Source organism: Euwallacea similis, chromosome 2, assembly GCF_039881205.1.
Source record: "Euwallacea similis isolate ESF13 chromosome 2, ESF131.1, whole genome shotgun sequence".
In the NCBI taxonomy this organism is placed as follows: domain Eukaryota; kingdom Metazoa; phylum Arthropoda; class Insecta; order Coleoptera; family Curculionidae; genus Euwallacea; species Euwallacea similis.
In genome coordinates, this window is record NC_089610.1 from 1,217,040 (window position 1) to 1,243,533 (window position 26,494).

At 34.6% G+C, this 26,494-nt stretch overlaps 1 protein-coding gene across 1 annotated transcript in view; it reads left to right on the forward strand.

Annotated features, from left to right (window-relative positions):
* Positions 1-4,074: 4,074 nt before the first annotated feature.
* Positions 4,075-26,494, forward strand: part of LOC136419317 (uncharacterized) — a 209,836-nt gene continuing 187,416 nt past the window's right edge. The window contains exon 1 of the mRNA XM_066405553.1: positions 4,075-4,302. The gene's annotated coding sequence lies outside the window, so the exon portion shown is untranslated. The remainder of the gene's footprint in view (positions 4,303-26,494) is intronic.

Below are 26,494 nucleotides of genomic sequence, written 5' to 3' on the forward strand. Positions count from 1 at the left end.
TCTGCCTGGAACTGAGATGTAATGGAAAATTATATTAAAGAACATCGCAAAAAGGGTATTAACAATGACGTTAAATTAATTGCCAAGGGGGAAGGAACTGAGAAGGAAAATTGATTAAAACTTATTTAGGTTTTGGAGTCAATTCTTTTTGTGAAATGTCACTGATCACTAAAATGCGCCCTTTACAATAGTCAAAGCTTCACTGGTTTAGATGAATTTGTTAATTAGAGATTATTTTTAAAATCAGATTATAATTTCAGATCTATGCAATTTCTTTCAGGAGTAAAGTTTGCGTTGGCGAAGTCTTTTTACGAAACGCCACTGATCACTGTGAAAATTTGAATAAAAGTAAACTAAAGTATGATATTTTTGGTAATAAAAATCACAGCAGCGTAGATGAATTTGTCTCTTAGGGATTATTTTTCAAAATTATATAATTATAGATTTGTGCGATTCCTTCCAGGAATAAAGTTTCTTCTGGCTTAATCTTCATGTGAAACGCTACCGACTACTATTATAACTAGAGGAAAATTAAACTAAAGTATGCTATTTTCGGTAACAAAAATTACAGTGGTATGGATCAATTTATTTCTTCAAAATAATTTGACGGAACTATATAATTTTCGATCGCTGTGATTTTTTTCAGGATCTAAGTTTCCGTTCGTCCTCTAGATATACGCCATTGATCTCGGTGAAAAATACAGAAAAAGTATAATAGGTTAACATGTGCTTTTTCATTGGTGAAAACTACTTACTTTTCGAGGATAATTTTTTAAAATCATAGATTCAGCCCTTTTGAATTTTTTCTAGAACTTGTACTTACGCTGATTTCATCTTGTGGTGAAATTCTTATGATCTCTGTAAAAACTGCTAGAGAGTAAATTAAAAAATGCTGTTTTTATAGTAAAAATCACGTTGACATGGATGAATTTATTTCTTTGAAATAATTTTTAAACTAATTTGATCAAATGTTAAAGATAAAAAAGTTTCCTCATATTTCATTCCCTTGAGAAGTGCCATTAATCATTATAAAAAATGCAGAAAGACCAGATTAACATGTGGACTTTTCAATAATTGAAAATAAAAACATTTTTTGTGTCTATTTCAGATTTCTTTGTGACTCCTTCCGGGATTTGAGTTTCCCTCTGAATTTGTACTCTCGTGAAGTGGCACCGGCTCGTATGAAAACCGCAAGAAAGTAGTTTTTCTTTATTCAATGATCGATTTACGTTCCCTCGATTTATCCTTCAGCCTGCGAGATTAGCTAATTTGCATTCTAGTTCTTCTACACCACAAACAGAGACAGTAATAAATCACTTCTTAATAGGGAGTAATTTAATAAGGCTGGAAGGCTCATTTCATGGCAGATTAGGCATAGTAGCAAAAAGATCCCCATTTAATATGTTGAAATTAAACAGGCATATCCGCGACAGACATCTTCTTCTGTTTAAGAAACGACTGGCAGGTATACGAAAAGCGGGATGTAAATGAGCCAGATTCGCTTTGTAAATTTCTCCTATACATTCTTCGTAATTAGTTCCATATCCAGAGTTAGGTACGTGTGTGTCGACTCGAATAAGCTAACAAAATTAACTACTCATTTTCGTCTTATATACAACATATGAAAATACCTGTTATTTATGTATTTAATTTGATAAGGGCCTAATTCTATTCGTAGTCATTGGCACAAAAAGGGCCCTATTAACTGTGTTGCTCTTGGATAGGCTCGCACACGCGATATCTTTAGTTAATTAAACCCTATCTCGCAGGTATACGAATTGTTAGACAAAGCAAGGCAGAACATAAATTTGCATTCGCTGTTATAAATTAGCTGCGTTTCCTTTACACTATGGAAGTAAAGGGCAATCCAAAGATCGTTAATTGCTTTTTAATTCGGAAGTCAGGAAAATGTTGCGACGAAGAGGGGCAACGTGTGTCGAAAGGTCACTTAGAGATATTAATTTCAAGTTACTTATAATCAGTTCGATTTCTTGAGTATCCTAAACTTTTTCCAAAATACTTTTCACTTTACCTCACAATTCGTTTAAGAAAAACGCTCGTTTACCATCTCCAAATAAACTTTATGGTCTATTTTTATATCAGATTTCTTCCGGTTAGCCTCTCCGGGCCCGTATTTAAATGATATTCGATTTTAGTCTTGTAGGGTCTTCGATCGGGCACTCCGACGCGTTTAGACTCCAACAAATCCTACGTTTTATGCCAGTTTTATTGATAAAACGTCCATTGCCAATCTTTACGGTACAGATTCCATCGGAAACGTCCGGCAGTTAGGAATTCCGGTCTGAATTAAATTTTTCTTTGCCGAATGGTTTGTTTTTCACTTCAAGCTTAGAATATTGAAATTGAAATGTCCTTATAAATTCTCTTACCGAGTTTTAATATTACTGGAAAGACAATTTCCGATTTCATTACAGAATTGAATCGACAGCAATAATCAGATAGCAGAAGACATACCCTTCTCCGTTATGTAAATACGCTGACAAGCAATGAAATGAAAGATAGAGTTTCATTGTTTGGCTCCATTATGTAAGAGAGGAAGTACTTCTCGTATATAACGGATAATGCCACATTATTATATAGAGTGATAGTGAAGAAGAGTTTTCTAATTTCTCCGATAATTAAAATAACTAAATCAAAGCCCAGTGTAGTCGAGAATTTATATAATTTGCCACCTAAAACCCTTATTGACAGGTTTTTACCGACAAGGCAACACGGTTTTCATTCTATGGCTAAGACGTGATCGCCCTCTTCACCCTCTTTGGAATAAGCTCAATATTTCGCAATCAGCTTTCCGAATTGTATAAATAACTACAAAGTTTTCAATCTACTTGGAATCTATGTGTCTCTAGAGCCATATAAGTCCCGATGGTGGCCCATATTTCTTTCGCGATAACACAGACGTGAGGCCGATGGGGGCTAAATTTGTTTATGCCCCAACTTTGCGGTTTTTGCGTGGGAATTCTATGACGTGTCCCTCCACTGATTTATATGTTAGGCACTAGGTTTAGTCTTAGTTATACCTAGAAAAATTGCTTTAGAAGCTAGAGGCCTATTAAAAACGGTTTGTCAAATATTAAAAGCAAAAGCCCGAGGTGTGTTTGGTTTCGGATCGCCCAATATTCAGAAACACTTTTTAATCTAATTGAAATTGATATTTCTAAAAATTATGAAGTATTAGTGAAAACATGCTATATAGCCGATTGCAGGTATTTTTTTTTAAGTAGCAATTCTGTGGTCGTAAATAAAGCTGCACACGAGTCTCAGATCATTATTAAATTAAGAATGGATGGGTCTTCCTATTGATTTCCATGTGGAATGATGACTTACAGTTTCGGTTATATCTAGAAAAATTAGTTATTCTAGAATTCAAACGTTATACCCAGTCTCGGTTACATTCAAAAAATTTTGTATTACTTAATTTCTTTACTGCTCCTAAAAATGACATCTACCATCACTTGGTTGTGCACTACACAACAGGTTTAGGTCTTAATTATATCCAGATAGTAAAAGGGCCTTTAAAGCTATGCAACTTCGATTGAAGTATTGAAATATTCGAGGCTTTCATCACTTTAACGATTGAACTAGTCGCAGTTAACTTTAGAACCCCTTATATTTAAAATTTTGATTTCTTCGTGAATCCTGGCCCTTCACCGCTATAAATTCCGAAGCTTTTCTGAAAATTTTAAAACTCTTCTCTTCTAACTGATTACTTTCCAATTTTTAAGATTCTATAAAACCCCCCGTATTCCGTTGTTCCTCTCAAACAATTCACAACTCGTGGCATATTTAAAATTCCATAAATCTCCATGGATTAAGAAGACAGCGCCGAATTTCCATAAAACCGAATTTGAGTTCAGATTCCAGGTAAATACGTCGACGACACACACCGGGAAAGAGTCCAATGGGTCAGGTTGGGAGAGCAGAGGTGTCAAATAGAGCGCTGTAGGAGGGCAGGGAGAGAAACGCGTGCGCCCTCTCTCTCTTTCGCTTTCGGGAGATGGCTCAGATTTTGCTGCAGCCGCAGCAGAAGTCAGTAGCCTCGCAGCAGCACTGAGTACGGTCCTGCAGGAGGCTGCGATCTCGAATCGGGAAAGTTTCGTTCGGAGAACTCGTTCGGAAGTTGAAACTTTTATCGGGGTGACGTGCCTGGACGATGTGTTAATTTGCCGTTTTGTGTTCGCCTCGAGTGGGATATTGTCGTTTTGATGTGCCACTGTTTATGTAGGGCCTGGTGCTTTTGCCTCATGTGTTAAGTGGGTACTAGATTTGTGGGAATAATTGGTAAGTGTCATGCAATGACAAAGGATACTCGTGTATGGGTGAAATTTTTCATGAATCGTACAAGTACAGACAATTTTCTAACAGTTGGTTAGGGCTATGGTCAGAACACGTCTATACTACTTCACGTTAATACCTTTAGAAATTTGTCCATATTTGAAAATTCCTGTCTCTCGTTACTCTAGGAAATGGTGCTATACCCAGACAACAATAACAGTCAGCTTCTTGTATTTCGTAAATGTAACAATTCATGTGTTTAATCGCTACGAATAAAAGAGGAATGTTACCCAACAACAGAATGCGAAAATTTCCAGAAAAATTACGGTACTCCTGTCCCTTATCTCTTCAAAAAATGAGGCATTATCTTATTCTTAAACTTTTCATGCGTTCTCTAACTGCGACTTCGACGACAGCGCCATGAGTTTCATTACTCCATTTGAAACTAACATAGAAAGCCGATACTGATGGATGCTGATTCACAGTTTTACATAAGTTCCCCTGCGAATGGCAGAGAAACTCAACGACATCGCATTTTTTTAGGTGAATTCATGACTTTAAATTTTCTTCTAGGCAAGATCCAGATTTTAAAATTCTGTCCTAGAAATCAATCCTCAAGTTTTCCTTTAACGGATGCAAGCGAGGAACTCAAAAGAATAATAAATTTTTAAAGGCGAACTTTAATTTCTTCCACTCTTGGCTAAAAACTGAAGTTTTTGTAGAGTTAGTTGTTGGAAGAGGATCAAAGACTTTGTACTAGTAGATCTTGTAGTGAACTCTAAGTTTCAAATTTTATTCTAGGCACATTCTAAATTTTATTCTTGGAATCAATCCTCGAATTTTACGTTACCTCATATATGAGATTGATTCAAAAGCAATTTTTTTAGGTGAATTCGGTGTTCCTACATTTATTGCAGAAATCATGAAGATTTTCCTTACTAGATGTATTGGAAACAATTTATATTTTCTATGTGAATTGCAATAGGTATTTCCCTTCAATACTTTACAGAAGAGTCTCAATAGCTTGGTACTCTTAACTTTTGAAGTGAGCTCTCCTCCCAGATTCCATTAGTTCCAAATTACATTTTAGCCATATTCCAAATTCCATTCTTGGAATCAGTCCTGAAGTTTTACATCACCTGATGTATGGGGTAAACTCAAAAGGATTTCAATGTTTTTCAAACAAATTCCAAGTTTCTACTTTAATTTTAGAAATAAAATCTGAAGGTTTCCTATGCCAGATATGTAGAAAAAATAACTTAAATTTTTTTGTGCATTCCAGGTTCTAGTTTTCTGATAGTTAAGTACTGTTCAGAGGAGTCTAACAAATTTGTATTGGTATATTTTGAAAGTAATTTTAAGTTCCAAATTTTATTCTAGGTATATTCTAGATGCCTGATTCCTGAAGTTTTTTTTATATTATTTGTGAGAGAACAAAAGAAGAACTCAATTTTTTTTAGGTATATTCGTGCATTTTGCCTTAGTCCGATGCATGAAAAAGTTTAAAGGCACCTTAATTGTTTTCAGGAGGATCTAAACTTCCATTCTATTCTTGAAGATTGAATGTTTCTTTTTGGAATTGATGGTTTAGAAACCACGTACTTTTTAAAGGAAAATTTCAATTTTAATCTTTTCTTTAAGAAATTCCAAATTCCACTCTTTATTTCATAAAAATTCTAAATTTCAAATTTCTATTCCAGAAATCAACCTTGAGGTTTTCCTTAGCTAAACCCTTAACTCGTTATCCGTGTAAAACTTAATTATTTTGAAATTAATTGTAAATTCCAATTTTTAAGCTAAGTTTCGGATTTGAAGTTTATCGTTAATTCCAACTTCCAAAACTCCATTCTAGAAACTAGTAAATAAATTTCGCTTTTCCACATGCATGACACAAATTCAAGAGTATGTCAAGTTTTTTTAAGATAATTTCAAATTCCATTCTACTTTCTAAAAATGAAGATTTCCTAGGGTGACCTTATGGAAAAGACCCATGAGTTTAATATTTGTTGAAGAAAATTTTTGAAGTGAACTAAATTCTTAATTTCATTCTAACATGTGTAAAGTTACAAACTTCGCTTCTACTGTTCAAAACTGATGTTTTTCTTTCATGAAAGGAATTTCGTGGTAGGCTCTCAAACACCTTGGGCTTTTTCTAGGTGAATTTTATGCTCCAATCGCCATTTTGTGCAGATTTTAAATTAAAAAATTCCATTCTATAAAGTTGTAGGTTTTCATTTTAGGAGCTCGAAGTTTCAGATTTCATCGTAGAATTAAAAACTGAAATCTTTTTTAAATTCTAAATTAAACTAGTCTGCATTAAAAATTTCTTTCGGTTGCTGTATGAGACTTTTGCCGCATGAAGTATTGCTGCTCGGGGGTGATTCAGAAATTTGATTAAGTTTGCAAAGAAAATTTGAAGTTAAAATTTGTTGATGATTTTGTTCGATTTCAAAGTCATTGACTACATTTTCAATACTGATTTTCATGTTAGAAGCTTGAGGTAAACACATTTTTAATTAAGGGTGTTTCACCACCTAAAATCCCAGTATCCAGGCCACTGAAACCTATATACATAGGAAATGGCTACATATTCTGAATACAAGCGATTCCTTTTTTAAAACATCGGAGTCCAGTTTGAATTGCAAATGCGTGTGCGCTGTCTTTCCCCACAATAAAACAAATAAATAGCCGCACTTTACTGGCCATAAATTTCACCCTTATAAATATAGACTATTGTAATACTCGTAGGAATAGCTACTAATGAAAAATCGATACCTCCGACCTAATGGTCCATTTTATCTCATACGAAATGGTCCAAATTATCAAGCAAAACGAAGAATCGATCGGATGCTAGGATAGGATGAAGTGTATTTGGAATCAAACAAAAGTTCTCTGCAAACTACTGAGAGATTATCTGCATAAATAAGTCTATTAACGTTTGCGTTTCTCTCCTGTAAGTAAAAATGTGTATTGTCTGAGGTGCTAAAAGCATAATCTTTCACTCAAATCTATTTGATGGGAGTACTTTCTCCTGCTTCAATCCTCTTAATGCCCATTACTGTAAAATTGAACTGAAATATAATACTGAAACATCACTCATTAACCGAAGCCAGGCTTAAAAGGATTTTCGTTAATGCTAGGAAAAAGTGTAAACCTTCGGAAATGACGTTTGTAGAAGGAAATTGGGAGCCCCAAAATAAATATTTCCTAAAGGGCTATAGCTCTGGATTCGCCTGCAGTCGTTAGCTTCTGATTTAGCCTACTTTGAACCCTCCAACATTAAACATGCTTCTCTGATCATATTGCAAAATATTAGGGCGCAAACTTAAGACTTCCAAACACCTAAATTTTGCGTAATGCCGTAATTATTTCTAAAAAATATCCAATATCCATTATGTTTGTTTATTGAACTGTCACAAAGCAATTATTGGACAATGGAATAGATTATTGCCAATAAACATTCAGGTTAATGTAACTATCGAGTAGGATCAATATCGGATTCGGCATATAATTCTCTTGTCGATAGTTGTATGGTTCAATTGATCTTTGTTAAAATGTTTTTCTCAATTAAAATCTACAGAATTTATGTGTTTACTTTGCCTAATTCCTTTAATAATAATGAAACATTAGATTAGAAAAATATTTAGATTGATGTAGGAAATGAGTTGTCTAATAAATGTACTAATTTTGTTAAATCTTGAAAGAACTAATTGGCAATTATGCGTACGAGTTTTATCAAAATCTTTGCAGATTTCTGGAATATTAAATCATTTAGTTGCTTTAGTATTAATGTTTAGTAGCAAATTTCCCTGCTTCTTTCTCTAAATTTAACTTCAAAGCAATTATCAATGTGCCTCATCTATCTCAATTATCTTTGCTAATTAAGCTGCAAATTTTACAAATTATTCATAATATTTCAGAGGTTGTTCAGCCTAAAAGTCTATTGCGTGGGTGATTTAATTTCGCAGTTCCAATTTATCAAAAATACCTTTTTTATTGTAAAATTTTGAGAGTGTCCTTTCTCATGTTCCTCAAATGTGTACCTGTGCGCCAATGGCTTTCTTCTCTTAAGTTGTACATTTTTATGGTGCCACACACTACTTGAGGGGTCATTTTGCCTGGAAATCATTTGGCATAAATTGTGGTTGGTTGTCTACATTAGTAATTATAAATTTGTTTGTCCAGATAATCTCGAATGCGGCACGTCACAGTTTCTTTACCAAATAAGTTGTAAATTTAGTTAGCTTTTCCCAATATTTGAGGAATCGTTTAGCCCGAAATCAGTGGTGCAGATAGAACTTAAAAAAAATGTTGAATGTTTTGAGAGAGGGTATCCTTTTATGATTTCACATGTGGGTCTCGTAGGCCACTGTCTGTTTACCAACTAAGTTGAAAATTTTACTTGTTATACACAATACTCCAGAGATAGTTTTGATCAAAAATCATTGGTGCATATAATCTATTTGGGCAGGTACAATTTATGGATTTGCCTTTGCAGTTTTATTTTTTATGCTACGGTCATTTTACCAAATGACCTGCAAATTTTAATACTAATACGCAATGCCTGAGAGACTGTTTAGTCGGCAAATCTTTGGCGAGCATTTATTATTGAAAATCATTGTCGTAATTGGTCTATTTCGAGAGTATTTTTTTGTTTCAGGAGTATGCTTACTTATGCTTTCGAATGCGATTTCTGTACGCCACTGTTTCTTCAGCAACTAAACATTGGATTATTCCATTTATTGACAATACCAGCGATATTGTTCAGCCCACAAATTATTAACGCAGATGGACTATTTTGTTCGTAATACGATTTATTGATTGTCTATTTTCTCCCAAAAATGTATCACATTTTTCTCTTCTTCTTTAGCAATTCAGGCGCCAATTTTATCAGTTACACACAATACTTAAGGAATTCTTTTTACTCAAATATCATTAGTTCACATGGGCCTAGCACCCTATAAACATTCCACAATCGCTTAGACAAGTGATTGCTTCTTCAAAACCCTATAGCTTCATCTAATCTCTTCAAGTCCAATTACGTAAATTGTACTTAACAATAACTTAGCAGCCTAGACATGCACCTATCAACCTCGAATCTGATATACGATTATTGCCTCACATTAGCAAAAGCGTATAGAGACCTGTTGATACACCACTGCACAAACCTAATTAATTTTCTTGTAATACGGAAACTGCTTTGCTAATTATCATTTCGGATTTTTGGGCCAAGAAAGTTTCACTTAACAGTTGTGAAACTGTGACGAAGCAATCCACTTAACGAAACTATACAAAGTTATTTACAATACATCCGATTAGTGGGGGCTTTGTCAACGGGTCTGCCGACCGCTTTCTTCGAGTTTGAGTTTAGTTTAGAAAGGTGAGGAACATGGAGAAGAGGCTCGTTTAAAGTTTGTTGGAAAGATAGAGAGTTGATTTGAATTTAAGTCTACGCCAGTGATTTTTGGGTTAAAGGGCCCGTCAAAGATTTAAATTTATTTGTTGAAGAAACAGGGGCGTGCAAACGTAAAAAAATAAAAAATAATAATATTTAAAGTTCAAAATTTTAGAGAGTTTTCATAAATTTTAACAATAAAAGTGGAGAACTTACGCTTATGATTTTTCTTTAAATAGCCCCTCATGTATTGACCAATTAGTAAAATTTCCAGCTTGATTGATGAAAAAATTGAGGCGTACTTTTGCGATTCCGACAAACACAGTCATGTCATTTACGAGGAAGGGCACATTAATAAACTATAACATAAAATATTGGCCAAAATGTATAAATATTGGAGCATATTTGGTAAAGAAACAGTGGTGTATGAGAACCGGGTTTGAGACACACAAAGGAAATTTTTGAAAATTAGTAAGTATTAAAACAGATTACATACTCTAATGATATTTAAAGCTAATCCGTTCTTGAAGTAATTTAAATGAGCAGTAAAATTTGCAATTGCATTAGAAAGGCACCAGTGGCGTAGAAAGTCCTAGTCTTCAATATACTCAAAAATTCTTAAAACAAGGAAAATTTTCGAAAATTGTAGCTTTCAAAATAGACTCTCTGCATCAATAATTTTGGGGCGCCATTTTCCCTTGATTATAGTATATAATTAGAAAAATTTGCAACTCGATAGAAAAAACAGAAGCGTTTAGGATAGTAATTACCAAAATAGGCCTCCTGCATCAACGATCTTCGGACACAATAATCACTTACACATTGTTAATAGAAAGAGAAATTTGCAATTTGCATGGAAAAGGAAGAATGGTGTAGTGAAGCTCTAGATGAGAGCATGAGAAAACATTCTTAAAAAACTTTGAAAAAAAGGAAAATGTTGAAAAATTGTTGCTGCAAAAATACACTATCTAAATCAAAGATTTTCAGGAGCAATTTTCCCTCAAGCATCGTATATAATTAAGAACATTTATGACTAAATTGATAAGAAAAAATACGTACCGGATATTAATGAAAACTTTGATACAGCGTACTCATAAAGCTGAAAAATAAAAATTTGTACTATGGAAATGCGCCAACGATCTTCGTATTCAATAATCACTTATATATCGTTAATAAACAGAAAAAAGTTGCAGTTTGATTCGAAAAAAACCAGTGACGTAGTGGATTCAAAAATAAGCCCGTACGTAAACTTGTCAAAGAATAGTTTGTTGAATAATAACTACCGAAATAAATGCCAATATTCTGATACAACAATCTCATATATCAACATACAACCTTCCCTCAGATAACGGCCATAAAATATACTACTTGAATGGCCAAAAAACAGTGGCGTACAGAATTCAGAATTGAGCTTGTGCATAAATTTACCAAAGAAAAGTTTGTTGATTTGTAACCACCATAATAGATTTGCTATATCAATGATTTTTAAAGTTAATATTCTCTCATCATAATTTACCAAAGATAAAACATCAGGAAATTCGTGACTAAATTATCATAAATTCATTATTCATTTCATCATGTCTTCTCACTAGGAAAATGTACAACGCACCGCCGATATTCTTCAAAACTAATGATACGAGTATAAAGAAAGCCGTTATTGAAATGAATCTCTGAAGATTAGATTAATAGAAATTCATGTAACTCATGTAATATTCATGGTACTAGTGTTGCATGCGAAACGCGTACAAAATACGAGTTCAAAATCAAACAGACGTAACTGCATTATTCATCAAAAAGGCCTGCAGGTGTTGTAAATTTGTAAATATGGATGTTTGTCAGCGAGTCCAAAATCCGCCTACAAAAGTGAAAAAAATGAAAGTTTTGCCGTACTTAAGGTTGAATTTAATTTATGAAGTTCAGGGGTTGAAGGTAAATCAATGAACTTAAACCTATTCCTGCTAACAGGTGGATTAGAGCAGGCTTAAGATGGGATTATCGGTTTCATGTATTAGTAAATCATCTCCTGCTTCGAATAGGTGGTTTAAGAATTTTCATCCACTTTGGCAGCTGGAATTGGTTTTACAGTGGCGCAAATCTGCGAAGCATAACCTTATCTTTAGTAGAAAACTAATTTCTCTAAGTGCGTTTGGCGAGGCAAACAAACTCCTTTTAAACTTTAGAATTTGCTCTGAAACTGTTACCGGGTAAATATTATATTGCGAACTAAAAGTTTTCTCATTTACCGTGGAGACACTATTTTCCGGGAAGTGGAGCAATAAATGGATATATTTGATGATGTGAATATGATTTGTTCTCTTTCGAATAAAATTGTGTGTGGAAATTGACTGCACATATTGGTTTCGTACAGTATAACCTGCAATTGTAATGTAATCATCTCCCTCTCTCATTTTCTCCCTTCTTCTTTTATCATTTCTGTACCGAACCCCCGATCCATCAAAAAACCGAGCCTGGCAGCAAAAAATCCAAAACACTTTCTCGGAATGAAACACTCACTAGTTATATGGACCCCCTGTAAATAATTTATTTGGGGCTCATAATTTCGATGTGCAAATGTCGGATTCGGGCCCCCTTTTTGTCCATGGACCCCATTTCTTACAGCTATCCCCCGCTAGAGGCTGCTAGGATTTAACTAAATCGTTCCCGGGCTGGTTTCCTCCTACCTAATGAATGATCGTCCTTTATATTTTTTGAGGTTTTCGCTCAAAGCCGGAGATAATAAATTTTAGCTTGTAGCGGAAGCTGGCTGAGTAGAACGAACCGTAAACAAAAGAAAAGACACTGAAAGACTACAATTAGTACATTCATCATTCTGATTTTTTTGTCTTTAACCTAAGGGTGAATTTTTCTCTCTGTCAGGACAAACTGTCTAAATTAATTAGTTAGTTGCATTTGAAATATCTTTCATTCCTGCTAAAGAACTTTGGAATTTACTGCGACCGGATAATAAAACTATTTAATTCTATCTCGGCTTCATGGTGTTCATTCTAAATCGATAGTTTGGATATTGCAAAAAACATAATAGTGTTGGCAGTGAGTGAAATAGGCCATAAACTATAAAGATGATATCCCACGAGTGTGTGATCAGCAGTGAGTAATGGCAGATTAGCGAATAAACCTAGTTGTACTCGTACATTTCGTACTACGTACTCGAAACATTTTACACAACATTCCACTGCATTTTAGTTCAAGTTAAGAGAGCGAATCATTCCATAACTCAGGATGTAGTCGCTTATTCCATGACCTACAAAAAGGGGTCATTACCCACGAGTGACGAATTAAACATAAAAAATTCTCTCTTAGATTAGTTCAAATAAGACGTAACGTTGAAGGGCAGTAAATGGTGTCATAATGTGAGACTGGAGGGTATATCACATGAGCGAAGGAGATTGATCAGTGAATGAACAATACTATTATCTCGAGAGTAATAAGTTAAAACCAATAGAATTTGATTAGTTGACAATGAATGCGTCTTATTATAAACGAGGTAATCACGTTAGAATTCACCAGTGAGGAACGTCTCAAGAGCATTTAAGCTGCTTACAGTCAAAACAGTCTACACGTAAGTAAAACTGACGATAGTTCATGATTCTAAGGTTTGTCGCCCGAGCGACCGAGTCATTGTTCCCTGATTTGGTAAAGGGCGTTTTTATTCACGGGGATGTCTCTAGTTTAGTTAATTTAAATTACGCATGAGTGAAGCGGGTCTTAAACACGAAGTATCCGTACCATTTGCGCTTGAAGGCGCAATTTCACGAGCGAGTGAAAGAAGTTATTATCCATGAGGGACAAGTTTTCAGTACTCAAAGAAACGAGTAATAAAACTGAAGTGAGAATTCTTTTATGATATTCTGCATTAATACAGGTGTTTCATACTGTAATTGGAATAAGGTATTGGGAATTGGAATAAGGTATCAAATGAGTGAGTTAAGTTAGCTTTGCGGCATGAATGATCTTCATAGTTCAGCTCGATTGAGATTACGTATAACGTTAGAATTAAATCATCTAATTTATCAAATGAGCGAGCCAAACAACCTGTGAAAGCCACATTTAGGGTAAAAGCATTTAAGAGAATGTAGGTTTAAGCTGTGTGCGGAATAATTTAAATAGGTGAAAATTGAAATAAGGAACGGGGTTTGTCAATAGGAAAATTTTCGACTCCTCACTATCACTCACAATTCTTTGAGTAGCAAACGGTACTCGTGAATTAAAGCCTCACTCCTTGATAATGAACGAGTCTCATTCACTTTATTATTTGACAGTTTTAATATTTAGTCTCTCCTTAATGGTACATTCTGAAGTGCCTCTTTTCCCCCTTTTCCTAAATTTTGCCTTTAAAATCTGCATAATTCATTCATAAACCTCAAACTCGGCCCTTTTGAAGCGCCTTAGCATGGTTTTAGCATGTTTCCGACCACAATCGCATAGATTTTTGCCATTAATCATAGAAGTTGTTTGCATCCGAAAAGCTCGTAAAATAATGACTGAAGTAAGTAAAACGGGATTTGAAAATTGGGATTGGCAGTCGATTTATGTGTTCGATGGGAGTTTAATGTTGTGCTCAGTTTTTGGACTTGAAGCCCCATATTGATGAAATTTTGAATGTATTTCCTTCAGGTATGAGTTTTATCGAATCAACATGAATCTACAGGCAAGTGTTAGCACGCGTTTCCTCTGTTTGTTTTCCAAGAGGACGCGGTGATTAACGACGTGTACTTTCCTGTTTAATTCAATGGAAATTCTAAGTGCATAACACAAATACTGCCAGCATTCACGATTTATTTTACCTGTAGATTACTTGTTTCTTTCCTCTTGGAAAACCTTCCATTTCGGGCATGACAAATGATGCCGCTAGGCGAAATTACGACAGTGCTATACACTTTGGCGAAACTTTTAATCTAATTTCCTTATGAATCTTAAAAATAATGTAACTTTTATGCAAATTACCGCAGCTGTATCATTCATTCCGCACTCTAGAAATTTAAATTCCTTTCTGCTATCCAGACATTATTCACAAAAAAAATTAAATAAATTCCGAAAATTTTTATGTTCGCTGGTTTTATTGCCCTTGCCAGGGCGCAAATTTGCATCATATCTTCCTTACCAACCCTACTTACGTTTTTTCAACACTAAATTCTGATTTTTATGAGATGAATATATTTTCGACTATAAGAAAAGTGGGGAAGCCAACTTAATAAATTTTAGCTCCCACACACCTAAAGGCCCGAATATAAAATTAAAATCTTCCCTCGATTTCAAGGGATTTTTGGGGGTCTCTCATTGTCCTGACAAGATTTATGGCTGTGGAACTTCTTATAATTAGTAACTTAAGTCGCGTTTAATTAACAATATTCAGGTCTGATTCTAGTAAAGGCATAACGAAAGACAAGAATTCAAGTGATAATTTTTTTTTAGCCAAAGTACAGGGCCGTACTAAAGAGGAAACTAGTGATAATAATAGGTATTTTAAGGTATTTGAATTACTTGTGATTTTGATGATTGAGTTTTGATACTTTAATGAGTAATTTCAGGCCAGAAACGCGGCGTGAACATTTCTCTATTCCCATCCGTCCTATTCAGTCCCAGGATTATTCGACCAAAATTTACAAAGTGTACTTCATCATAACTAGATTGTCCTAAACCTAAAAATTGTACAATTGTCTTTCTTCAATCTTTATACATTTTTTTACATATAACTTTAATCGAGAGATATGTATAATGTACTATCTTGGAAGAGAATTGTATTAAATTTTTGAAAAATTTTCGTCAATATTCGATAAATCAGTTTCAGATTAATGAATGAGTCAGAACTTTGTAATAATTGAAGATACATTTTTTCTTGACTACGAAAAAGTAAGTCTCTGTATAAATCCAGAGTAGTACAATTTTAAAGATATGTACTACCTTTTAAATTACGCTATATCTTTTATTTATCTTCAGTTCCTCCTATATCTTCGTGTTCGGAGCTGAGACGGGTACCAGAATTTGAGTTAAGATCAAACTCAAAATATCTCGTCGTGAGTTCACAATGTGAAAAACTAGGGTTATTGATTTTATTATCTTACAACAGATTTGTACTAAATTTCAAAAAGATTAAATTTCATTCAATTTCCTTTAACTTATCTTAGTACTTCGAGATTAAAATTTGCCCAAAATGAATGTCTAAAGGTCTCTCAATGAGCTTTAAGTAGTACAGTGAAAAGATGTTTAATATACTAGTTTTTGAATAATTAGATTATAGAGTATGTCAATTTCTAAACGAACCACCCTCAATATTTTGGTGATTATAGAAAATATGTAAACATGCAAAAACATATTGATTTTATTTTCAAGGAGAACATTTTTTAAATTGCTTTTCTATTAAGTTGCATGTACCCTCTAGCGAAGGTGGAAATAACCAGTAAAAATCTTAAAGGGGAATGTCGGTTAAGGTGAGAGGAAGCTCATTTGAAAGGTCTTTCAATTACCTTTCCAAATGTACCTTTTTTTTATTGAGAGATCTCCGAAGAATAGTTGCCAAACCGTAAACAAGATTCGGTATCAATTGTATTATAAAAAAAAATTAATATTTTAAATGTACAAATGCTGTTCATTATTTTCTAAACAGTAATAAAGTCTATTTTCGAATTTCATTCTAACATTCACAACAACTTCTACTTGAACTTCCTTACAAGCAACTGTAATTCTCCTCTTCAATTCTTTCAAATCTTAAGACCGGGTTTTATAAACAATAGATGATTATTTTGGATTTTATTTGTTTATTTTTATTTTCAAATACAAATAAACACAATATTTACAAAAACGATTTGTAAGTACATCATTCAACTTGTAGAAAAAAACAATAAGAATAAGACTGTTCGGTTAAAAAACGTTAATGGAATTTTTGATTTTTTTTGTTAATTTACTGAATATTTGTTATTCTTAATTTTGTTTCGCGAGTTAAAGGTTGTGTGCTTATAAAGTTATTTATAAAAATGGAATCAACGATTCAACAAAAAACCGAGATTATTTTCGTTTATACAGAATGTGGAAAATGCGTAAGAACAGCAAGAATTTTTAATGTGAGGAATCATAATACTAAATTTGAAACATAAATACGTGTTGGGATTAGTTGCTAAGTTGCTAAGATTCTATTGTCATGAAAAAAAGAGGTCATATACATGTTTTCGATGAAGCAGCTGAAATTGAAATTTTAGGCTCTTTTGTTGCCAAACCGGGCAGTACTGTGGCACATGAAGTAGGAATGACTTACGAACAAGTAAGAAAAGCGTTAAAGTTAATAAAATCCACCCAAAACTCAAATATTTCAACAATTTTGTGACGACAATTTTGACAGAAGGATTCAACTTTGTGAAACAATGACAGATTTTATAAATGACAACCGAAATATTTTGCAAAACATTTGATTTAGTAGTGAGTGTACGTTTTCCCTTAATGGACATGTTGACAAACAGAATTGTCGATACTGGAGCGATGAAAATTCCCGACTATTTAGAGAAGGCAATAAATAGTATCCACAAAAAGTAAATGTTTGGAATGGTATTCTTGGGAATGCCGTTACTGCTCTTTTATTCATAAAGGAAAACCTCACTGGCTGGCTCTGCTTAAATTTTCCAGAAGAGATAATAGATCAATTAATAATAACTAATTTAGAATATCAAGTTGACGCAGCTGGTAATAGCGTTTTACAAGAAGATCTCCATTTTCAACAAGATGGAACTTCAGTACAGAATTTTTTCCTGTTAGACAGTGGTTACACGATAGGTTTCCTGACATATTGATTGGGCGAAGAAGACCAATTGAGTGACTCTGCGATCGCCCGATTTAACACCTCTGGATTCTTTTTTTACGAGCATCTTAAATCTGTTGTTTATAAAACCCGGCCTCAAGATTCGGAAAAATTGTAGCTGTGTGTAAGGAAATCCAAGTAGAAGTTTTTTTGAATGAGGGAATGAGAGTGGAGTTTGAAAACATACTTTACTGTTTAGAAAATAATAAACAGCATTTTGAACATTCAAAATATTATTATTTTTTTAATAATACAATTGATACCGAAGGTTATTTACGGTTTGAACATGATTTTTTGAATTCCTCCCAATAAAAAAAGGGTGCGTTTGGAAAGGTTATTGAAAGACCTTTCAAATGAGGTATAACTCAACGTTTCTTTTTATTTAAAATTTTAGTGGTTGTTTCAACCCCCGCTTGAGGGTGCAAGTAATTTAATAGAAAACTGACTTAAAGAATATCCGCCTTGGCAATAAAATCGACGTGTTTTTGTATATTTACATATTTTCTATAATCATCGAAATATCGAGGGTGGTTCTTTTTCAAGTTGATACACTTTATAAATTTTTATATCTTTTATCCATGTTTGGAGCAAGTTAAGTTTATAAATTAGCCTCAGAATCAAAGTTCGACTATCTGGCAATAGTCCCTTTATTAAATAGCAATAGGCCCTTAATTAAAGGTTGTTTAATATTTTAAAGCATAATTGTTCATAAATTTTTTATGTTTAGCTATAATTTTTCTTAATAAATGATCGCATTTGCAACTCAGTTAGGTCTGTGAATTTGTACCAGATTGTATTCTTAGAACACCTTTCGAAGCCCAAAATAGCAATAGTCAAGGTTTTGTAACCTATAACTATATTCAAGATCCCATAAATATTTTTATCCGTATTTTATCTGCATTTAGAAATGATTGAAGTCTATAAATATACCTCATATTCAAAGTTTGAATATCGTTCACTAAAAGAATTATGGTGCAATCAAGAGTAGTGTAATCTATCGTCCCTGATAAAACTGTACTAAAGTGTTCTTAAAGCAATTACTTCAATTACCCAGATATCGACGTTCATTTTTTCATTTATGAGATGCTGTGTGGACTAAAATTTGATTTTTTCCTCTTTTTTTTTTAATTGAATTCATTTCAATTGTTTTCGATCGGACGTGGACCTCGGGAGATCTCAATTGAGATCTTGGAGCTTTGAACGTGCAGTTTGATCAACTTATTTCGGTTCAGTCTAGAAATAGCGAATTAAAGTCACCCCGTTTCTTGGAAACTAAAAGAGATATTCCATTCCGCCAAGTGCAGCATTATAGAGCTTATAGTTGTACTAACTTACAGTGATAACATAATTTGGTGGATTCGCTGGAATAAAACAGGATGCTGCTGCTTTAAAGAGGTAAAAGCAGATTGAAATTTTGTTAATTTATCATTTTTTTGCATTTGCTGGATTCACAAGAGTGAAATAGGGTTGCACTTCGAAAGCAACTAAAGGGGTGAAAATTTTAATTTTTTTATTTTTGACAAAAGCAATAAAATAAAAATGATTCTGGCGCAGCCCGCTCTTCAGGCAAGGTAAATTTTAATATACTGCGTGACAAAGAAAGGTAAACACCTATTAAAGATAATTTTATTTTGATAATTTTTTTTGTACGTGTTCAGTACCACATACTTATTCAATGATTACATTTTCAGCAAGATCAGAAGAATACCTTCATTTTTTTTTTCAATAGTGTGTTGAGCATCCACGGTTTCTTATACACTCATTGATACGCCTGGGCTCGGACCTAATAAGATTGTCAATGTCTTCTTGAGGTATCTCATTTCAGGCAATCTGAACTTCATGAGTAAGGGCTGCTAAAGTCTGTGGAGGGTGCTGTAAATTCAACAGTCTGCGGCCAATCATGTCCCAAACATGTTCAATAGGAGACAGATCCGGCGATCGAGGTGGCCAGGGTAAACGGTTAATTTGATGTTGATCCATGAACGTTATTGTTTGCCTAGCAACATGAGGTCTAGCATTGTTTTGCTGGAAAATAGCATTCGGGATAGTTCGAAAATATGGAATCACATATGGTTCCATCACTTCTTGGATATAGCGTTGGGCAGTCATGTTGCCTCTAATGAAAACTAGGGGTGACCTGCTACCATATGCAATAGCACCCCATACCATAACGCCTACAGTACGGTGGACATAACGCTCTCTGTCAAATTGTGGATCTCGCCTTTCACCCCGTCGCCTTCTCACCCTTGCCCGACCGTCGTTCATCCCCAGACAGAAGCGGGATTCATCACTAAAGATCACCTGAGTCCATTCTTGGTCCCACTGAATCCTCTCTCTACACCATTGTAAGCGGTTAGATCGATGTTCGCGAGTGAGAGGCAGCACCCAATGCGGACGATAGGACAAAAGGCCAAAACTTCGTATTCGGCGATATACTGTACGCATACCAACCCTATTCCCATGTTCTTCAAACCACTGATTTGCAATAGCTCGACTGCTGCTAAATCGGTCTCTAAGAGCCAAAAGTCGCAATCGACGATCTTCGCGCTCTGTGGTTCCTCTGAGTCGCCCAGTGCCTCTGGCTCTGTGTCCACGGCCTTCCTGAGTCCACGCCTGGTAACACCGCACTATGGTTCCTAAGGATCTGTTAGTTCTTCTAGACACTTCTCTGACCGACAGACCTGCTTCGCGCAACCCGACACTCCGCCCCCTCTCAAAGTCACTAAGCTGACGGATCTGTTCAATTCTACGCACTCTAGGCATAATGAGTAAAAATTATGACCGATTGCAACACACTTCACAAAAGTTGCGATGCAAATGTGAACAAAAATGTTTAAACAAAATTTTATTTTTTTAAGGAACGACCCATGGAAACTAAAAAAAAAATTAACAGATAAACTTGAAATTTTGATCATTTCTTTCTTTTTTTAAGATAAGTCAACATGCAAAAAATTATCAAAATAAAATGGTTTTTAATGGGTGTTTACCTTTCTTTGTCACGTAGTATATATAAATAGACAAATACAGAACCTTCATAAATGTTTGACCACCACGTAACTTTCAAGGTTAAATTCTATTTTTCTTGTGTCATTATGAATTTTGGTAACTTAACTAGTTCTCTTTTGAAAATTGAAGTTGGTTGTTATGATGATGTGTAAAAGCTTGATGCATATAATTTAAGATTATATGACAGTTTGTTACTAACACGTTTTCTGCGATTTTCGATTTTCTTCTTGCAATTTTCGCCTATCTATCGGAAAAAACTTTGTTAGAAGCTAAAATAGTGTATCGTTCAGTTCCAGTTGAAATCAAAAATGGTTTTCATACCAAATATCCAATAATAATATGTAATAACATAACCCTCAAGACCGAATTTTATAAACAAGAGTTGTCAGCTTATTTTATTTAGTGAATTTATTTCCAGAAACTGAACAGTGTTGCTAATCAGTGTATATTTGGTTGTCTATATTTTTGATCACGTGGTGGTTAAACATTTGTGAAAGCTTTGTATAATATATAAATAAATACATAAATATATGTAATATATCAATATATAAATGTAGTATAATATAAAAATAAAATAAGTATATACAGGGTGGGCCATCGAAAACTTTCCACTTGATTTTGTAAGGGTTTGCTGGAGAAAATTGAAAAACGCTCGGACCCGTTAATTTTAGATTTAAGGGGGACATATTCCTTTTATATTATTATTAAAGCAAAGGTCACCGTCTGACAGGGTTGTCAGTGACCTTGAAAATTTTAAATAGAAAGGGATGTCGAGTGGCACCTTGTTTTAAAACGCTCTAATTCTCTTTTCAACAACACCAATTTTTCGTAATTTATATTAGTAGTTTTCTAGAAGGTACGTAATCAAAAATTAAATATCTTACCATTTTCAGTCCAGTAAATGTTGAAAATGGCCACCATTCACCTGCATACAATAATACAGGACTTATTCAAAGTATCGTCGAATATACTGAAGTACTTCAGGTGTTACTTGGCGGCATTTGTGTATAAGTCCGTGACGTAAGTCTTCTAAGGAATTTGACTGTGTTGAACAAATTTTTAACTTTAAATGACCCCGCAAAAAAAGTCAAGTGGAGTTATATCGGGAGAGCGAGCGGACCACTTAGTAGGACCTTTCCTACCGATACACCTTTCTGGGAAATTGTTATTTTAAAATTGTCTTACTGCCATGACGTAGTGTGGCGGAGCACTGTGTTATTGTAAAGTAAAATTTTCTGCGCTATATCGGTTATCTTCTTCGATAATAGTTGTTATTGTTGGATCAACGGCGTTTTCTAACAACTCTAAATACATTTCTCTTGTTAAATTACCAGTTAAAAAAATGGACTAACGATCCGATTTGCATACATCTCTGCTCACACTTTTAATTTTTCGGGGTGCTGAGTATGTGTTTCACGAAAAATTCTTGGATTAGAATCTATCCAATATCGACAGTTTTGTCTGTTAATTGTACCACTTAGAAAAAATGAACATTTGTTCGAAAAACCAACATTAAACAGAAATTGTGGATCGGTCAAAATGCGTTCACTTATCAGCTCACAAAATTGTAAACGTCGGTCATTGTCACCTTCATTGATTTCTTGGACCAATTTAATTTTGTACGGATGTAATTTATATTTTCGTAAGATTCTTCGTAAGATGTTCGCGACACATCTGATGCAACTGAGAGTTGCCTGGTAGTCAGTGTAGGATGTATCGCGATATGCCCAATAACTGCCACTTCAATAGCTTTATTTAGTATACAGGGTTTTCAACGTTTCTCTTTTTATTTAACACTGTTCTTGTTTCTTAAATTTTTTTCACTAATTTGCAAACGTAAGTGTGGTATAGAAACTTATCATGATGCCTACGTTAGGACTTGCGACGTATTGTTATATTATGGATTATAGTTATGTTATTTATTAGTTTAAATGTTCAAAGTGAGTTTAAGAAACTGATATTACGCCCATGGACAACCCCAGCCATTGGATAATACTGTTGGAATTCCCAGGGTTTAACACCCATCTTCGGCTGAGGGAAGTTATTTTATGATTGGGATTTCCAGCACTATTCTTTGTCGGACTAAAATTGCGAATCTAAATTAAAGGTACCGCCAAACGAATACGATGGCTGGGCTTGAATAAAAGCCCAGCGACTATGCCTCTAAGTGCTACATTTTAACGCGACAAGGTAGCCTGGAAGCCGCTAATGGGGCCTTATCGGGAGTACGTCTATGGGTGTTACACCTCCATATCAGTACTTAAGGAGGGTGCGAAACTGAAGAGGCTCTTTTCTCGCTATTTCATCACGGACTCGTGCGCGTTAGATTCTTCTCGTCAACATATGTTAAATAGCGTATTTTTCAATATTGTATAGTTGTTAATGTTATCAATAAACCTTTGTTAAGTTTGGAAGGTTTGGTTTCTCTTATACGCGAAAACAGTGTCTCTGAGACTGTGAACTCAGGGTGGTCCTTCATAATCGATCAATCCAGTCCACGATCTACGTAATTCACGATTATCGTATCGAAAGGGTGAATCGACCCAACCACGTGCACGCGCCAAATTTGGACCAAACAGCCTATCATTAAACAATCGTGCTGTAGCCCTGGCACAATCATTATTTTTAAAGAAGGCAGAGATAATTTCTACCCTTTCTTCAACAAAATAGGTCATTTTTGCACTACAAAACGCAAGATATGGTTTTAATTATTCGCGCCGAGACAGTAAACTAACAAGTTTAACAAATGTTAAAACTTATTTTGGTATTTCATCTGCCATTGTTGTTCAAGCTATTTTTTAGGAGATGTTTATTTCACTTTTCTTATCAGTTCTCAAGAATTTCAAATAATAAATACATTTTTGATGACGTAGTTCCTCAAAAACTACTAATCTAAATTACGAAAAGTTGGTGCCATTGAAAAGAGAATTTAGAGCGTTTTGAAACAAAGTGGCACTTGACACCTCTTTCCATTTAAAATTTTAAAGGTCACTGACACTCCTGCCAGACAGTGACCTTTGCTTTAATAATAATACGAAAGGAATGCGTCCCCTTAAATCTCAAATTTACGGGACCGAGCGTTTTTCAATTTTCTCCAGCAAACGCTCACAAAATCAAGTGGAAAGTTTTCAATGGCCCACTTTGTATATTAATGTATCACCAATGTTCCTAAAAGTTGTTCTTCACAGTAAAAATGATCCATCTTCGTGGTTTAAAGTCAAAATTGTTGAAAGTCATATTCTACGCGTTAAATAGTTGTTGTCCGGTTTCATGGACCTCGAAAGATGGTATAAGCTGTGGTTTCCACTGTCGCAGTTTTCAACCAAAGATTGTGGGACACATCGAAATTTTTCGATTATTTGAGAAGCCCCCCAACACCACTTTGAAGCCGTTTATGTAGGCACAAATTCTAACAGTGAGAAAACTACTTGAAATTTCGTTCGCAAGCGACTTTAATTTCTACTTCTACCTACACCTGTAACTCCATCTTGATTATTCGTATTTGAAGCTCGTACCCGATATGCAAATACTGAACTAGTGAGTGGCTGAAGTGGGTGCATTAAAAATTTAAGCGCCCATTAAATACTGAATAAGTAATTAATCACTGTCGAAATAGGCGAGAGGCGAAAAAAGGCAATTTTTGCAGATAAAATAAATCATATGGGCGATATCCGTTAGCGTCGAAATTTATATAATATCAGATAGCATATTTCTGGTCATTAATCACTGAAACCGAGATAAATTTGTCTAATTCAATCGCGGAAGGTGTCGGATTAGATTGGTATTGGAAGGACGGTCTCCCGAAATTAATCCAACAATAAAAATTGATACCTAAACTGTGTGGAAACACATTTGCAGCTGCTTATTAAAAATTAAAAATCTACTTTGCGTTCGGGAGTATTAGCGAAAGTGGGCCGTACATAAAACGCCAACAAAGTCAACAGTTCCATTTAAGGTTTACTCCCTAAAACGGGAGTTTCGGAGAAACTTCATTACAGATAAAGTAAAGTAGTAAAAGTTTGGGAAGTCATTATAAGTCCCATGTTAACGGCCTTGATACAATAAAACGAATGACTGCACGTAGAAATGCTATTTCTCAGGCCAATCTGAAGAAAAATCTTCACGCGTAAAGAGTATTTGTTTTGGGATTGAGCTAACCATTTGTGTAATGCGAGAACTGCTCGCCTCAAGATTATATTGTATTGTTTACTGGTGGATTTTTAGGGGACAATAAGAAGAGTGAAAGTAACTATAAAGATGGTAGGCTTTGGCCGAAATTTTCTGGGGCAAATGTAGTATCAGGTTTTGATATTAGCGTAGATGTAGGGCGGTGTTTAGATCTATGAAAGAAGCCACAGGTCAGGAGACAGGATTATAAATGTGCTTTTATTAATACAAACTTAAACAAAGCGGAGGACAGAGTACTTTGCGAATTTGCGAGCGCGGACACGGTTCTGAGTCGCCAGCGACCAACCGAACCAAGAATGGCTCCCTGTACATGCCCTGCAAATCCTTAAATATTAAAGCCTATGGTGGCAAACCACGGATGTACCTTGGCTAGGGTGCTATCTACCCTATCCGCCGCAATTAAACCGTGGTACCTTAACTGGGAATTGGGACTGCAATTATAAGGCTGACAAAGTTCATTACGAGGAATTCCAATGCTAACAAAGTATACCACGGGAAATTCCCGTGTACCAACTAATGCCTACCAGGAACATACCTCAGGGGTATATTAATCCCTGGTGCATGTCCTTAATACCATTTAATAGTAATACCTAAAACCTATACACAAGGCGAATGAAATGTTCTGACTAATGGTAAGCAGTACAAGTGTACACGAATAGTCAACTGTAACTACAGCTTTGTTACACAACTCTACATAAACATGCTGGCCATTTTCAACAGAGAAGGAAAAGAACGGGAAACAACGCAGGAAGAAAGAACTTTGAAGAGAACCTTCAAGAAGTTTCTGCCATGGCATAATCTTCCCGAAGAACAATTTTCTGTACAATGTTAATATTAGACCATAGCTTAAGTTCTCATTGGCTAATCGAAAAATTACAAATTTTACGAATTTTTGGAAGTCGAAAAAGAACTGAGTTGTTTTGACTTGTTTATTGATGAAGAGGCGTCCCTGGAACTTAATATTGAAATCAAATTGTGCCTTTTTTTGGGGCAAAATTCATTTCCGCAGCGGCGTACCACCAAACCACCAGGAAGTTTTAAAACTCTGAAATAGAACTAAACTACACCCTCCTTATTCATCAACTTTGTAGAGACGCCTCTGGCTTTTCCTATATTGATGCAAATTATTTTGACCTTTTAGTTTTAAGCTTTGTCATTGTTTATCAAAAATCATTTCTTTAATTTTTCAAGCTTTTTTTAAAGCGTCTAGCTGTCGCTCCATTAACCGAACTCTACGCCATTGTTTTATATTTAATTGGTTAGCAAACTGTATGCTTTATACACAATGCTTAGACAATATTAACTTTGAAACTCTTCGATATACAGTAGGTGGTCTAATGAAAATTATTATATTTTATTAATTTAATTACTTCTAGTTATATGCCCTTTTTTAGTCCTATAAAGAATTGATCCCGTTCTACGCCACTGTTTTTTATTCAATCAATTTGAAAATTTTATTATTTATGTACAATACTTACTGCAGTATTCGCTCTGAAATTGATTGGTGTAAATGGATTCTTCGAATTAATTCAATTTTTTGAAATTTAATGTTCCTCTATTTCAATGCTTTTTTCGTATCGTTCAAGGATTATCCTCTAGGCCAGTGCATTCAGTCAATTTGCAAATTTCCCTGCTTAAGCTGGACACCTCCCCAAAGGTTTTACGAAAGATCTAATTAAATTATTACCATTTTTTTCAAATATCATCTTCTTCAAGGCACTTATTTGCCGCATCATCAAAATACGTCATCTCTACGCCACTGATCTGTACCTAACCAGTCAGCAAATTGTACTGTCTCCACA